Source organism: Equus przewalskii, chromosome 1 (assembly GCF_037783145.1).
Source record: "Equus przewalskii isolate Varuska chromosome 1, EquPr2, whole genome shotgun sequence".
NCBI classification, from domain to species: domain Eukaryota; kingdom Metazoa; phylum Chordata; class Mammalia; order Perissodactyla; family Equidae; genus Equus; species Equus przewalskii.
In genome coordinates, this window is record NC_091831.1 from 75910849 (window position 1) to 75926764 (window position 15916).

Here is a 15916-nt window from a genome sequence, read left to right on the forward strand (position 1 = left end):
GGACCCTGATTCCCCTACAGGTGCACACAGTAGGTCTTGAACCAGCATCCTTGCCTAACAAGCCAAGAAGTAACACGTATTGATTACACCGACAGCCAGAGCCTGATTGGCATACAAACCATATTTGCTGATAAAATTAAGTCACGAGGTCTGCAGAAGAAATTTTTAATGATTTATGAATGTGTTTCTATGAAAAGTATAACAAAGGAACAAATATTAAACCAAACTTAGTTTGCATTCAACAGGACACTTTCTTTCTAAGAAGAAAAAATTTTAAAATCAGGCCACCATGAGCTCCTCGAAGACCACTGTGTTTTCTTTATTTTCAAATCCCTGTCTTTAAAATGTCCTTAAAATAGTTTGTGCTCAAATAAATGTTGACTGGTTAATTGAATAGTCAAAATTAAGTATTCAACCGAACACTAGTGCTATTGTCTGTTGCAAGGATAAAAGGGGACTAGAAGTCACGGTTTTTGCCGCCCATTGGAGGCAATAGAGCAAAGGGATTAGAAAGACATATAGCAAAGGGATGCTGTACAAGTGAAAACAAATCTGCATTGACATGGAACTTATGCAGGTCAGTAATACTGATCATTCATTCATTTACTCTCTCATTTTTATCATTCAACAAATATTTTGCAAGTACCTTGGCCCTGAGCTAATATCTGTTGCCAATTTTCCCTTTTTCTTTTTTCCCCCCAAAGCTCCAGTACATAGTCGTATGTCCTAGTTGTAAGTCGTTCTAGTTCTTCTCTGCCGGATGCCTCCACAGCATGGCTTGATGAGCCGTGTGTAGGTCCATGCCCAGGATCAGAACTAGCAAACCCCAGGCCACTGAAGCCGAGCGCGTGAACTTAACCACTCAGCCATTGGGCCGGCCCCTATGCTCAGAGTCCTTGAGCCTTCTTGGACTTATTAAACGATCACATGGATAATGCAGTAAGGTAAGTGCTGCTTTAGCGAAGCAAGAGTTACCATGGAGCCCAAGGAGGATGCCAACCCAGGCTGGGGGTGACAGAGGGTCAATCTCAATCATGAAAGAGCACCTGCCTTCAGTCACATTATTTTCAAATGTAAGAGTAAAGAAGGGAAGTGCAGCATACTATTCTGGAAAGACAACTTGTCCCATACCTCAGGAACCTTAAGAGCCAATAGACTGGAAGTCCAATGAATGCTTCAGATTCAGAGATTTAGGACTGTGGTTTAACAAAACTAATAATCGTAACACAAGTGACCTTTTACTCTGGACAAAGGCAATCCTGCTATTATCATTATCACCACCAGCCTCTGTCCAGAGGAATAAAATTCCTCTTCACTATGCTCTACTTCTGTAGATTCCTGAAACTCGGGCCAGCCAACTCCCAACTGCCCAAGCTCTCCTGAACCTTCCCCTCTATTACAGATGGGGTCCCCGAGAAGCAGGAGGCTTCTTGAGCAAGCGATTCATTGGGGAGTATTCTTAGAAGGGGAGTGAGGAAAGCAAGATAGGACGGGGGAAAGTCCAAGCAAGGATGGGTCTCAGCTGGAAGCTGGCTTCAAGGTGATCCCTCCAGGAAGTTCTGGAAACCTGATCTGCACCACACAGTCAAACCCTCTTTTGTACTTCAGTGCCAGACAGCTGGTGAGGGTGGGGCATGGCCTGTGGGAGCCCTGACTCCTGTTTGCTAGGAGACCATTCCCAGGAGGAGGGAGGGTTTGTGCATTATCATCAGCACTCACTGCCAGGGACAGAAGCACCTGTAGGTAAAAGGGACCCAGGAGGGGCACCCCTAGCGTCTACCATGGAGAACACTGCTAACCACTGAGTTGAGTCCTCACTGTTGTGTTAGGAAAGGCCATTTCCCAGAATACAGGTGAGCTCAATTGAGGGAGATGTTGATGCCACAAAACCTGTTTCTTGCCATTATATGTATACACATTACCAAAAGCCTCTCCCCACACCCTTCATCCGTGGCTTCTGCCCCGTCTTTGTGTCCTACACTGCAAGCCAGGCCTCGCTACCTCCTGTTCCTTGAGCACTTTGAGCTCATTCTCTATTCATTTGCTTATTTTCTAATAGGAATATGCCCCCTTTGATATAGTGGTACCATTTTCTAAGGTGAGGATGGGATGAAACAGCATGGGGAGGGCAGAGCAGGGGGGGATGTGGGTATCAGGAGTTGTGTCTAAGGTACCTCTTAGGTGCCCAGGGAGCACTGTAAAAATAGACACTTGGATATGAGTCTGGAGTTGTGGTTCTTATAAGCAGCCTGCGTCAGAATCCCCCGGAGGGCTTGTTACAACAGATTGCTGGGCCCCCTCTGAGTTTCTGATTCAATTGGTCTGGGGTGGGGCCTGAAAATCTGCATTTTTAACAAGTTCCCAAGTGATATTGATGCCCCTAATTGGGAGCCATGCTCTGAGAATAATTAGTCTGGAGTTCTAGGAGTAGGTCGGGGCTGGGTATAGAACTGGGAGGCATTGGCATATAGACAAGATTTAAGCCATGGGATGATGCAAGATCATCTGAGACAGAAGGAAGCCCCAAGATGGTGTTATGGTTTGAATTGTGTCCCTTCCCGCAAAAAAAATTTCATGTGTTTGTTGACGAAAATAATCCATAACCAATCTATAAATGAAAATTTGGGATGAGTTTATTCTGAGCTAAAATCTGAGGACCATGGCCCAGGGCCTTTCTTCCCGAAGGAAGAAAGGGCACCAAAGAAGTGAGGTGTACAGAGTGGTTATATACCCCCAAACAGGATGTTTCACATATGATTGAAATGTCCATTTTACAATAGTCGAGAGACTGCTCTGTCGGCACAGCAATTGATGGAAACAGCAGGTAGGTCTGCTGTCTCGGTGAACACAGCAGGGTGGCAGGTTTGTTCTCCAGCTGGGTGGTCACAGGTGAGCTGGGTGGTCAAAGGTGAGTGCAGCAATCAGTTCCCTAGCCTAAGGAAAGATGCTTATCCCTAAGGAAATGCCAATGTGGGAGGAAGTTGCACCTTTATCTTAAGGCCATTTGTTCTTGCCATAGGAAATGTTTTAAAGCAGATGTACAATGCGTGCTCAACGGCCACAGTCAGGCCCTTTTGGAAAAAACAAAGTCAGGCCGGATGAGGTTTACACCAAATGGCTTCCACAGATACTCCGATATATCCTATTGCTTGCCATTTCAGTTTGTCATGTTGAATTTCTAACCTCCAGTGCTTCAGAATGTGACCTTATTTGGAAATAGGGTTGTTGCAGGTTTAATTAGTTAAGGTGAGGTCACATTGGAATAAAGTGGCCCTTAATCCAATATGACTGGTGTCCTTATAAAAAGGAAAAATTTGGACACAGAGACATGCACACAGGGAGAAGCCCATGTGAATATGAAGGCAGAGAGCTACTAGCCATGGAAGACCAAAGATTGCCAGCAAACCACCAGAAACTGAGTGGCATGGAGCGGAGTCTCCCTCACAGCCTTCACAAGGAATCAACCCTGCCGAGACCTCAATCTTGGACTTCTGGCCTCCAGGACGGTGAGACAATAAATTTCTGTTGTGTAAGCCACCCAGTTCATGGTACTTTGTTACAGCAGCCCTAGCGAATTAATATGACTGGGATCCACCAAAATTCACGGATCCAGTGGGCAGGGAGGAGCCAGCAAAGAAGAAGCCATCGGAAAACCAAGGAGAAAATGATATTTCTGAAGCCAAGGAGAGACAGTGCGTAAATAGGGGACTGGCTACCCACTCCAAAAGGTGCTGAAAAGTCAAGTCAAATGAGGACAGAGGGACGACTATTTAAACGGCAGTGTGGTCTCCGACAACCTTGAAAGGGCAGTGTTAGTGGAAAGGGAGGGGCCAGAGCCGACTGGAGTAGGTTGAAGAGAGAAAGCAATAAGGATGTGGACAGTTTTCCTGGGAGGGGCTGTGAATCGATGGAGCTGCAGATAGAGGAGAATTCAGGATCAAAGTTCCTTTTGTAAAGATAGCATCTTAGAAATAATTGATACTCCCATAAGACTGAAAGAAAGAGGGAGAAATTGATGGTACTGGAGAGAGGGGGTAACTGAGGGGGGAAGTCCTTGAGAAAACTAGAGGCATCTCAGAAGGAGTCGGGCCCTGCGTTCAGGGTAACAAGGTGAAAGGCTAAGAGTGAGGGGCAGAGAGGCTGATGTTAAATTTAGTTTTGTTTCTTGGGCTCTCAATAATCGATCAGGATTTGAGCAAAAGAGATATTAGAAAAACAAAACAGAAACAAAAACCTATGACTAAATGATTAAATTGGAGTCCAGACTGGAAAAAAGAGCGTGTGTTGGTGGGGGAGAGGGGGCAGTGGAAGAATAGCAGGGGGAATGTGTGAATTGTGAAATAACCATTGAAAGGAAGAGATGCAAATAGCAGTGTTTGCCAAACTAGGCTGGACGGTAAAACTGGAATTTTGACAGCCGTTGCAGAGGCCGGGGCTGCCCCGGGCTGTGCTTCTGTATGACGCAGGGAGCTGTTCTCACTCCTGTTTTTTTGACCAGCTCAGCTGATGGGAAAGGTCAAGGCACTGATACATTCCGAAAGTTCAAAATCTGTCATGCTTTATTCAAAGGAGGTAAAAAGATAGCCTTTACCTTTTATCTTCCCACCTGCCTAGGGCTGAAGCCCTGCATCCGGAGGAAGGAATTCTGGGAGTTCAGTAGCAGCATGACCTCATCTTCTAGTAGCTATTGACCTTTGGCCAATTACAAAATAACAATAAACGTTTATTAAATGCTTGCTATGTGCAAGGCACTGAGCTGAGTACTTCAAGTATATTATCTTATTTAAGCCTTGTGTAGACCTACGAGACATGTGACTTGAAAGGAATCTGAGGCTCTGGGTGGTTGAGTCACAGGAAGTGTGACAGAGGTACGCTTTGGAGCCGGTCTGTCTCCAGGCGCTGCATTTACCTCTGAACTTCTCTGAGCCTCAGTTTTCTCACCATAAAGTGGGACTAAAAACACCCAGGAGTGTTCCATGGATTACATGACGTAATGTATAAAGTTGGCTATAGTTAATAGTTTCAGCTGCTATTATAATACTGGGAATGTTTACATCTGAATAAAGGACTATCGAGGGAGAATGTGTTTGTATCAGTGTTGATATGTGTGTGTGACAGAGAGCAACAACGATCAGAAAGTGAGAAATTAGAGCTGACAAAGTGTTCAGTATTGTAGAGATGTTGTGCAGGTGCTTTCTCTTAAGTTTCTCAAATCCTACGATAGACACTAGTCCTTCAAGATGGTTTGACTTTTCAGGGCCGGAACTCGAATCAGGTGAATGGGGCCACTAGCCTCCGGTGTAACATTTCAGGGAACCCAAAAAACTCAGTTGTCAAGATAAACTATATAGATATATTTTTTACCCCTCTGAATGCACTGGTTCTATAAAAGCATGTGTTTGTCCTAAAACATTTTAAGATGGATTTTTGGTACTTTAGCTTTCTTCAAATGGGTGAAATGAATGATTTCTCCTTTTCGCCTTATTTTCAGACTTCTTTGGAAATAGTGTCTAAATCTCTATAGCTCTCCATTTCTGCCCAGAGAAGTTAGAAATTCTGTTTATTTTTTTTAATCGAGATATACTTGACATACGTTATAATAGTTTCAGGTGTACCACATAATGATTCGATATATGTATATATTGCAAAATGATCACCACAATAAGTCTAGTTAATATCCATCACTGCACACACATAGTTACGAATTTTATTTCTTGTGATAAGAACTTTTAATATCTATTCTCTTAGCAACTTTGAAACTTACAGCACAGTATTATTAACTATTGATGGCCTAGTGGTTAAGATTCAGTACTGTCACCACCACGGTCCAGGTTCCTTTTGCAGTCAGGGAACCACATTACCTGTCTGTTGGTTTAATACTGTGGCAGCTGTGTGTTGCTGTGATGCTGAAAGCTATGCCACCAGTATTTCAAATATCAACAGGGTCATCCATGGGGGACAGGTTTCAGCAGAGCTTCCAGACTAAGACAGACTAGGGAGAAGGATCTGGCCACCCACTTCCAAACAAAGAAAAATTGGCCATGGAAACCCTCTGAATAGCAGCAGAGCCTTGTCTGATATAGTGCTGGAACGTGAGAAGATGGTGCAAAAAGACCCTGTACACAGGGTTGCTAGGAGTTGGAATTGACATAACGGCACCAACAAAGAAATTTTAGGATTGTTTGCTCTATTTCTGTGAAAAATGCCATTGGAACTTTGATAGGGATTGCTTTGCATCTGTAGATGACTTTGGATAGTTATGAGCATTTTAACAATGCTAATACTTCCAATCCATGGACATGGAATATCTTTCCTTCATTTGCGTCTTCTTCACTGTCTTTCATCAATGTCCTACAGTCTTCAATGTACAGGTCTTTCACCTGCTTGGTTAAATTTATTTCTAGGTATTTTATTCTTTTTGATGCAATTGTGAATGTGATTGTTTTCTTCATTTCTCTTTCTGGTAGTTTGTTGTTAATGTATAGAAACGCAACTGATTTTTGTACGTTGATTTTGTATCCTGCAACTTCTACTGAATTTGTTTATTAGTTCTAAGAGGCTTTTGGTGGAATCTTTAGGGTTTTTAACGTATAATATCATGTCATCTGCAAATAGAGACAGTTTTACTTCTTCCTTTCCAATTTGGATGTCTTTTATTTCTTTTTCTTGATTAATTTTTCTGGTTAGGACTTCCAATACTATGTTGAATAAAAGTGGTGAGAGTGGGTATCCTTGTCTTCTTCCTGATCTTGGAGGAAACGCTTTCAGATAAATAATATTTTACTATAATATTTTTAAAAAATCAAATTGACAAACTATGGCCTGTGGGCAGCCACCCATTTTTATAAATAAAGTTTTAACTTCTAACTTACAACAGAATTCTTGGTTATACTATCATGCCAGCAAGCATATAAAATAGTTCTAGGGTATTTCCATACGTTCACTGATCCATCAATAAAAAGTTCATGTTCCTAGCATTTTTTCTTTGAATGCTTTATAACAGGTCATCATTTTTCAGCTTTGGATATAACTTCAGAAAATATAACAATACCCAAAATTACAAAAAAGTTCTCTATAAAATGACTAGGTGATATGGTGAGTCTTGGATCTACCCCCCAAAGTTACATAATGAAGCCACAGAATAAAGCTATATAATAAAGTTCTTTTACATGCAAAGTGTTTTACAATACACTGTTCAAGGTTAGGAATCGTGGTGGGAGTGTGCAGAAGGCCCTCATAGCTCTGCTTGGTGCAGTATCTACAACATAATGTGAGAGCTCTATCACACGATCTGTGTGTCTCGGCACTGGCATGCTCATCCTAAAACAAAGGATATTTACAGGAATTGTATGCACATCAGAATGAGGGCACCCTGCCATACTCAGCAACATTTATTCAGTTTTGAACACTAGTACTTAAGAGAGAAACCAAAATTAACTCATGATAAGGCTAATTGGAATCTAGACCTCGTTAAAAAGTTATTTCTCAGGGGGCCCGGTGATGCAGCAGTTAAGTTCGCACGTTCCACTTCTCGGTGGCCCGGGGTTCGCCAGTTCGGATCCCGGGTGCGGACATGGTGCCGCTTGGCAAAAGCCATGCTGTGGTAGGCGTCCCACGTATAAAGTAGAGGAAGATGGGCATAGATGTTAGCTCAGGGCAAGTCTTCCTCAGCAAAAAGAGGAGGATTGGTAGTAGTTAGCTCAGGGCTAATCTTCCTCAAAAAAAAAAAAAGTTATTTCTCTCTTTAGTAATCTCTTTAGATCCTGGAAACATTAACAAGCAACACCGTGGCTTTCATTTTGTCTCTAAGAGAAAGACAGGGAAAATTAAAGGAAGTGCTTTGCATCTGATTTATGAAAGACAAGCAGTTGCTGCAGCCCCCCTCCTCCAGAGAAGGAATTGCCCCAGGTAGGGTGGCTTCCCCTACTTATAAAAAGTCTGACCTTGGGCAGGCTGCTTACTCATGCATCTGTTTTGTCATCTCAAAAAATGGGGGGAACCACCTCATGGAGCTTTCCTGAGGAGCGAAGAAATCAATACAGGCGAAGCACTTAGAATATATGCAATACATAATAACTACTCAATAAATGATGGCTATTGTTAGCTATTAGAGATTGGCTACCCAAGCCTAAGGGAGGTCTGAAGGCAACAGGAACCAGACTAACAAGCATGGAAGAATGGATAACTAGAGGGAACGCTCACTCCATCTATCCTTCTCTCACTCCAGCTAAGAACAAATATGGCAGTTTCCCTGGACCCTATCCTTGGCCTGCTGCTCATTGCATTCCAAATACTCTCTGGGGGGTGATGACTCCTAAACCTAGGGTTCTATCCCTGATCTCTGGGCCTACTTCTCCCGGGTTCCCACAAGCACCTGTTGAAAACGATAAAAGAAATCTTAGCTAAATATGAGTCAGGAAGGCCTGTAGGGGGAGCTCTCATGCCCTATGACATATGGTCAATTACATTAACCAGAAAGAGAGCTAAGCTTGCATCTTGAGGGGAAGTAAAACTACTTTACAACTGAAGGAAGATTTCTCTCCCTACCCAGCAACAGTGCAGCCAATGAGAAACACCACAGCTCAGCCAATGAGAAGCCATTGCTGCCCTGAACGGTCACTTTCCCCCAATGGACTTTGGTTTAGAACAGCCCCTCTCTACTCCCCCTTTTTCTTTATAAAAGCATCTCCCCACTTTGTTTTCTGGGTTTGCCTGTAGTTTGCCATAGCGTGCACATCCTGAATTGCAATTCTTTTGGCTATTCCCAAATAAACTCATTTGAGGCTAAGATAGAGGAATTTGCTTTTTAAGTTGACACACCTCAGATTCAACATGTCCCAAACCTGATGTAGTGCCTCACTCTCTCTCCAGCTCACCAAACCTGCTCCCAGATCTTCTCTTTGTTGATGGAATTCCATCATAACTGCATCCCTCAAGCTGTTGATTCTCCTTTCTCAGCAACCTTCCAGCCAACCTGCCCCACGCTGAATCAGTAACCAAGCCCTACCAGGTTTACCCCTTACAGTTTCCTGAAACTGCCCCTGACTCTCCCTCTACAGCTCAGATCCTCATCATATTTCACCTGGTCTCCCTACCTACAAATGTGTCCTTCTCAGATCTACCACCTCCCCAGCCCACCGCCCACCCGCCATTTAAACTTTCAGTGACCTCCTCCTGCTTAACTGCCCAGCTTCCAACCATGACTTCCAGTGCCCTCCCTGATCAGGCCCCAGCCTATCCTCTGACTTCTTTTTTAGCACTTTCTGATTTGCACTTTATTTTCTAGCAGCTTTAAACTGCTGAGTGTTTCTCTGCTCACAAAATATTGCCTTTCAGATATGAGCCCGTATCTGGGCTCATGCGGTTCCCTGTGCTTGCAATGCCTTCCTCCCCTTCATCTAGCTCAGATCTGATGACATGTCCTTCAGGAAGCCTGCCTGGATCTTCCTCTCTCTCAAACTGGGTTAGATCTCCTTCCCCGTGAGACTGTCTTTGTCTTTGTCTTTGTCTTTTACGTCACAAGTCATTGCCCTTGCTGCGTAATATTACAGTTGTGCGCTTCACTCCCTAGACTGTGAGCTCCTTGAATTAGGAAATGCTGTCTCTTATTCATCTCTGTATCCTGAGCGCTTAGTATAGTGCCTGGTGCTTAATGAATAAATACTGAATGGATGAATATTTATTGAAACCCCCCACCTCTTGAGACAGAGTACCATTTGAAGAAACTAGATGAGGGTGGTACATGGTTCCCTCAGAGGGGAGCCACTCCAAAGACTGAACAAACAGTACAAAATAGCAGATATTTCATTTCAGAGCTGCAGAAGTTGAAACAGAAAGCAGGAACTCAGAGATGGCGGATAGGAGGGGTCAGAGATGGCTAGATCAGAAAGAGAGCTGCCCAGATGGACAGGTCACAAAGATTTGAGGGCTACCTTGGCGTATCACAGAGCTATGAGTATACAAGCCACCAACCCAGAGGAAAACTGAAGTGGTTATTCACTCATTCCACCAGTGTTTATTGAGCATCTACTAATGAGACAGGCACTGGGCATACGGCATTGAACCAAAAAGGCCTTGTCTCTATTCTCATTGAGCTTACCAGGTGGTGGGGAGACAGAAAGTACCAAAAGTAAGCAAAGAAATATATAATTACACACAGTAATAAGAACTGTGAAGGGACTAAACAGGATGCTGTGAGAAAAAATAGCAGATGGGGTGGGGAAGGTCTCTTTAAGGATGTGGTTTTTCAGCTGAAGTAGGCAAGGGCAGGAAGGAGCAGGAGGAGTCCAGGAAACAGGCCTGGGGGACTGGCTGTGGGAGGAACTAAAAGAGGCCAGCACAGCCTTGAAAACGTGGGCAAGGGAGATGGAGGCCTGACAATATCTGCATTTTTTCATCCATTGCAGATGGGAATGTAAGCTGCTACAGTCTTTCTAGGAGAAAACCCAGTGCCTTAAAGATATGTGCCCTCCTGGAGTCCCCAATTCCAGTTTTAGGAATCCTAAAAAAAAAAAACCCAATTACCAATTAAACTAATCTGATCACAGCTGTCTGAACAAGTCTTATTTATCAACATTTGTAATAGCAAAATAGGGCATTGATAAAATAGACTCCAGCACTACGCAGTAAATAACCGATAGTTTATTGGCATGGAAAGACGCTACAAAATTGCTCAGTGAGAAAACTGGATTACCAAAACATATAGAGTATGATCCTGTTTTGTAAAATATGTGTGTATATAGAGAAGAAATTCGGGAAAGAGCTATTAAGATTGGCTTAAGAGTGGCTATCTCCAGAAAATGGGAAATCGGGAGATTTTTGTTGTTGTCGCTACTGTTTTTTATCCATGGTGTCTAATTTTTCTAAATCAAAAATTTTAACTTTTTATTGAAGTGTAGCATACACACAGAAAAGGGCATCCATTCTATGCTCGCAACTTGATGAGTGATCACAAACTGAACCACCCATGTAAACAACACACAGATCTAGAAACAGAAAACTCCCAGCCTCCTAGAAGCCTCCCGTGTAGAATCCTATAGAACCCACTGTATTGTTTCTGGCTTCTTTCCCTCAACATCATGTTTTATGCAATTCTTCCATGTGGTTGCATTGAATTGTGGTAAATTAATTAATTATTTAAAATCTTACGATGTTAATAACTTGTCTTTTATAAATATGACACCTTAGAATTTAGGATAATCATCAGCATTTTTGTCACCTTATAAAGTACTTTTCACGGATATCGGCTGTAAGCATTATTATCCTCACTTAGACAAAGGGATAATTTACCCTGCTCAAGTTCACACAAAGCTGGTAGGCGGCAAAGCCAGGACAGGTTCATATCTAAATCCATGCCCTTTTTGCCCCACCTCATGGGATTAAGAGCAAAGGTAGCAGAGGATTAAGTGAAAGGAATAATTTGCTCACTTTTAGGCTCTTTAGACATTGAGACAATTATCTGGGACACTCGTTTAAACTTCTTTTCTGAAAACCATCCAGAATAGAATATATAGACCCTTTTAATTCAAAATGTGAATGTCCCATAGTCAACCAATTTCAATATTAATCATCTCTGGAGAGAATTTTTTTGCTAAAAATCTGTGATAACAACATTTCCCATTTAACCCTATTAATCATAGTGCCGTCATTATTATGTTGTATATGTCGTATGTGTACATGTATACTTGTCATGTGGATTTTATGTTTGCACATGTCCACTTTCCTCTCCAGCTTTATAATAATATCAATTATAGCCCTCGTAGTGAACATGGACAGGAGATTCACTTCTCACTCACAGATAGGCAAATTGGGGCACACTGTCAAATACCCGGTTACTGCAGGGCTTGGGGAGAACCCCGGTCCTCTGGCTTTCAGTCCACAGTGATTTGGACCACACATCACTGCAGCATAAAGTGAGAAACTTTTTTCTACTTGGAAACTTAAACATGGTCCTGATTGTTAACAAAACTGTGACAGTGTTGTTGGTGTTTTTCAAGAAAGTAGCTTTACGTATCATAAAATCCTATTTCACTCTAAGACCCATGATGATCGTTCTTTAAAACATTCTAGGTGTTTGTATTATGAAACAAATTTCTCAATCCAGTACTCTTCGTAGAAATTTCAAAAGAAATTAGGTGAATTAGTAGAGAAAACAGGAACATATCAGCTCAAATATTTGCTTAAGCAGGAACACAAGTATCCTTGTCCAGTAGGTTAGAGGTGTCAGCCGTTTAAAGCTGCAGCGAGGTAACAGAGGGGCTTAGTCTGAACTCTCCCTCTCCTTCCCCATTTCGACGTCCCCTCGTGTGGATATTCTCTTTTTTGCGTTAATTTTAGGGGAAAAAACCCCACAAACAAGCAATTCACATCTGCAGTCCTTCTATCTCTGAACCTAGCATTGGCCGCACTGTACGGGGGAGAATTTAGGAGCTGGATTCCCCCGGAAGTGGGCTCTGCATCCCCTTTCAGGAATCCAAAAACTGGAGGGTCTGTTTTTTCTGACAAAAGAGTAGTCATTGCAGGTCAAAGGACAATTGATAAGCCTATTTATTTCCCCAGAGACTTTGGCCAAGCCCTTCCCCCTTCTTAACTTTTCCTGGTCAGCAGCCTTGACCAGGCCCCAGGCCTTCTGTTCTGCCCTCCCTGTTGGGCTTTCTCCTCTTTGAGAGCCTCTGTGAATCTCTATCTTCACAGTTACCTTTTTATAAATAGACATGGGGAAGGGGGGAATCTTTAAACAGATGAATGAGGTCTCTGAGCTGTCGCCCTTCTAATGACATTTAGACATAAGGGAAATGCCTGCCGCAGCCTCCGGAGCAGTGAAAGGAGCCCTCAGAGCTCCGGACCTTCCCTCTTATCATGCAGGGTCCCCTAGGGTGGGGTGTTGGTCTAGGTGCACAGCTTGAGTGCTGAGTGAATGGAGAGCCTTCTGGCTTTCAGTGGGAACTCTACACTTAGAACATGCCCCATGGCGTAAATATTGACTCTCCTACAGAAAATGACTGAGCCTCAAGACTCTTGTTTGCTGACCTAGGCTATAACAGAGACTGGCAACTCTCAGAGGTCTTCTTTTGCCTTCAAGCTCGGAGAAATTTTCCTGCACAGTGTCAGGGAAAGGTTGAGTGAAAGGGGCTGCAGGGAGGAAGTAGCAATGGCCTACGGGTGGCATCTTTGAGGAGGTGTAGCGGGACCAAGCCTGTGGCCTGGGTGGCTGGTCAGGGTGAAAGTAGGTTGATCAAGGAAGGGGCTCTATGTGGAGGAGGGGTAGGGTCTCTAGGAAGAACCTCACTCTCAACCTCTCACTGAAGTTCAAAGGCCTTAAGAAATCCTCTTTTTAACAAGGTGTTGCTCTTGGCTTACACAACTAATAGTTGTGCTAGGCTCTTTGAATGATAAGCACCACATTCTGGATAATGATTACCTCTGAGGAGGGGCCACAGGAGAAACGTATCAATGAGATTTCATATCCATAACAATTGTTGTTTTTAATAAACGTTTTATTTTGGAATAATTTTGGATTTATAGAAAATTTGCAAAGATAATACAGAGAGTTCCCATATACCCTTCACCGAGTTTCCCCTAATGTTGACATCTTATGTAACCATGGTACATTTATCAAAACTAAGAAATTAACATTAGTACAACTAAAAATTAGACTTTATTTGGATTTTGTCAGTTTTTCCACTAATGTCCTTTTTCTGTCCCAGGATCCAATCCAGGATACCACATTGCATTTAGCATGGCCATACGGTTTTGCGTCTTTAAAAAGTCTGAAGAAATTATGGTAAATATTAAGATTTGATTAAACTTTCTTGATATGTAAACTTTCTTGTATGATTTTCTTGCAGCTGTAAAAAGAACAGAAGGTCATTATATTGCTTTCTAGCTAATATAGGAGAGAAGATATTATGCAGCGATTATGTGGGAGACTCTGGAAATAGACTGCCCAGTTCAAATTCTGGCTCCAGCACTCTCCAGCTGTGTTACCAGGTGGTTACTTAACCTCCCTGCCTAAATTTCCTATCTCAGAAAGAGCGATAATCACCATACCTCCTTTTTGGGATTACTCTGAGGCTTAAGTGTATTGGTTCATGTAAAGCGACTGGAACAGTGCTCAATAAATGTTAGCTATTATTATTAATTACATACATAATATTTCACAATAAATTTTTTTTAAACAGCTCCATTGAGCTTCTCTAGGTCCCACTTTGACAGGACATCACAATCTTCTTTGTACATTCATTACCCATGTCGTAAAACATACCACACCGTATTGTGATTATTTGTTTCTGTTGTGTCCTCAACAATGGACTCCACCTAGCACATCTCGGCAGAGACAGGATTAAAGTGTTCCCGGTCTGAAGGAAAGAAGAAATAAAGGGGGCAGGAAGGCAAGCTGAGCAGCTAGGAAGGATTTAGCAGTGATAAGAAGATAGAGTAACAGCACAGAGTGCTCCCAGCACGGGGCAGAGGGGCGTGGATGCATGGGTCAAGATGCAAAGAAAGAGCTCTCTGTACAGTTCTTTTCCAGAGTATGTGCAGTGTAGGGCCTGGGAAGAACTTTTCATCCCCAGGGCTGAACTGAAAATTCCAGTGCGCTTACCAACTGGAGCGCAACTGGGACAACGTCTGCAGTTAGCTTTCATCCTTGGACACTGGGTAACACGTCCCCCACCCCCACCTTCTTAAATTTAATCAGTTCAGTGACATTAAGTACACTCACAATGTTGTGCAACCATTACCACCATCCATCTCCAGAAGTTTTTCATCTTCCCAAACTGAAACTCTGTTCCCATTAAGCAATAACTTCCGATTCCCCCCATCCTCCCAGCCTCTAGAAAGCACAATTCTACTTTCTATTGCTATGAATTTGCCTATTCTAGTGCCTCATATGAGTGGAATCATACAGTATTTGTCCCTTTGTGTCTGGCTTATTTCACTCAGCTTAATGTCTCCAAGAATTTCCTTATTTTTAAGGCTGAACAATATTCCATTGTATATATTACCACGTTTTGTTTATCCATTCGTCCACTGATGGACACTCAGGTTGCTTCCACCTTTTGGCTATTGTGAAAATAAGGCTGCTATGAACATAAGTGTATAAACATCCTGCTTTCAATTCTTTGGGCAATATACCCAGAAGTAGAATTGCTGGATCATATGGTAATCCTATGTTTAACTTTTTGAGGAAGTGCCCCTTTTTACATATCAAGAAAGTATGCCAGGGGGTGGGAAGGTGGGGAGGGAGGATAGTAGTTCCAAGAATCAAGAGACAGGAGTCCTTAGAAAAGAGGTCAATTGAGTTTTTCCGTCCTCTTTGTAAAGTAGTGTACTATATGCCAGCCCAGCAGGGTGGCAAAGCATTTATCTTTCCCATCCAACTCATCTCTCACAGCTTCCAAACAGCAAGACATGTATCGAAGGCCTGGGAATAATAACGACTTGAAGTTTTATCTATACTCCACCCCTCCCAGTAACTTCTGACATATTTTTAGTGTGCCATTCTCTCATTTCTAATAAGAATAGTAGACAACCTATAAATAGGGTAAATATTTAATGAGTTTTATGTCTTCCCATTGATATTTTTAAAAGAGTCCAATAACTTTTTAGGGGATAAATGGTTTATTCCTCCTTGAATTTAATGCCAATTAATTTGTCATCGATCTTTATCAGATAAAAGATAAAACATTCTTTTTTTTTTTTTTTTTTTTTGGTCTGACCTATAGTTTCCATCCTTTTTTCCTTTTTGCATTGGTAACCAGGAATCTAGGCAAAATTCAGAGCCCAGCTACAGTAATCAGCTCATCTCAGGTGCCTAGTTATATTCAGCCAATTTGTTGTTATTAGTTCCCTCAAGTAGATTCCAATTCCTAGGACCCTGTGTACAGCAGAGAGGAACCCAGCCCTGTCTTTTTGC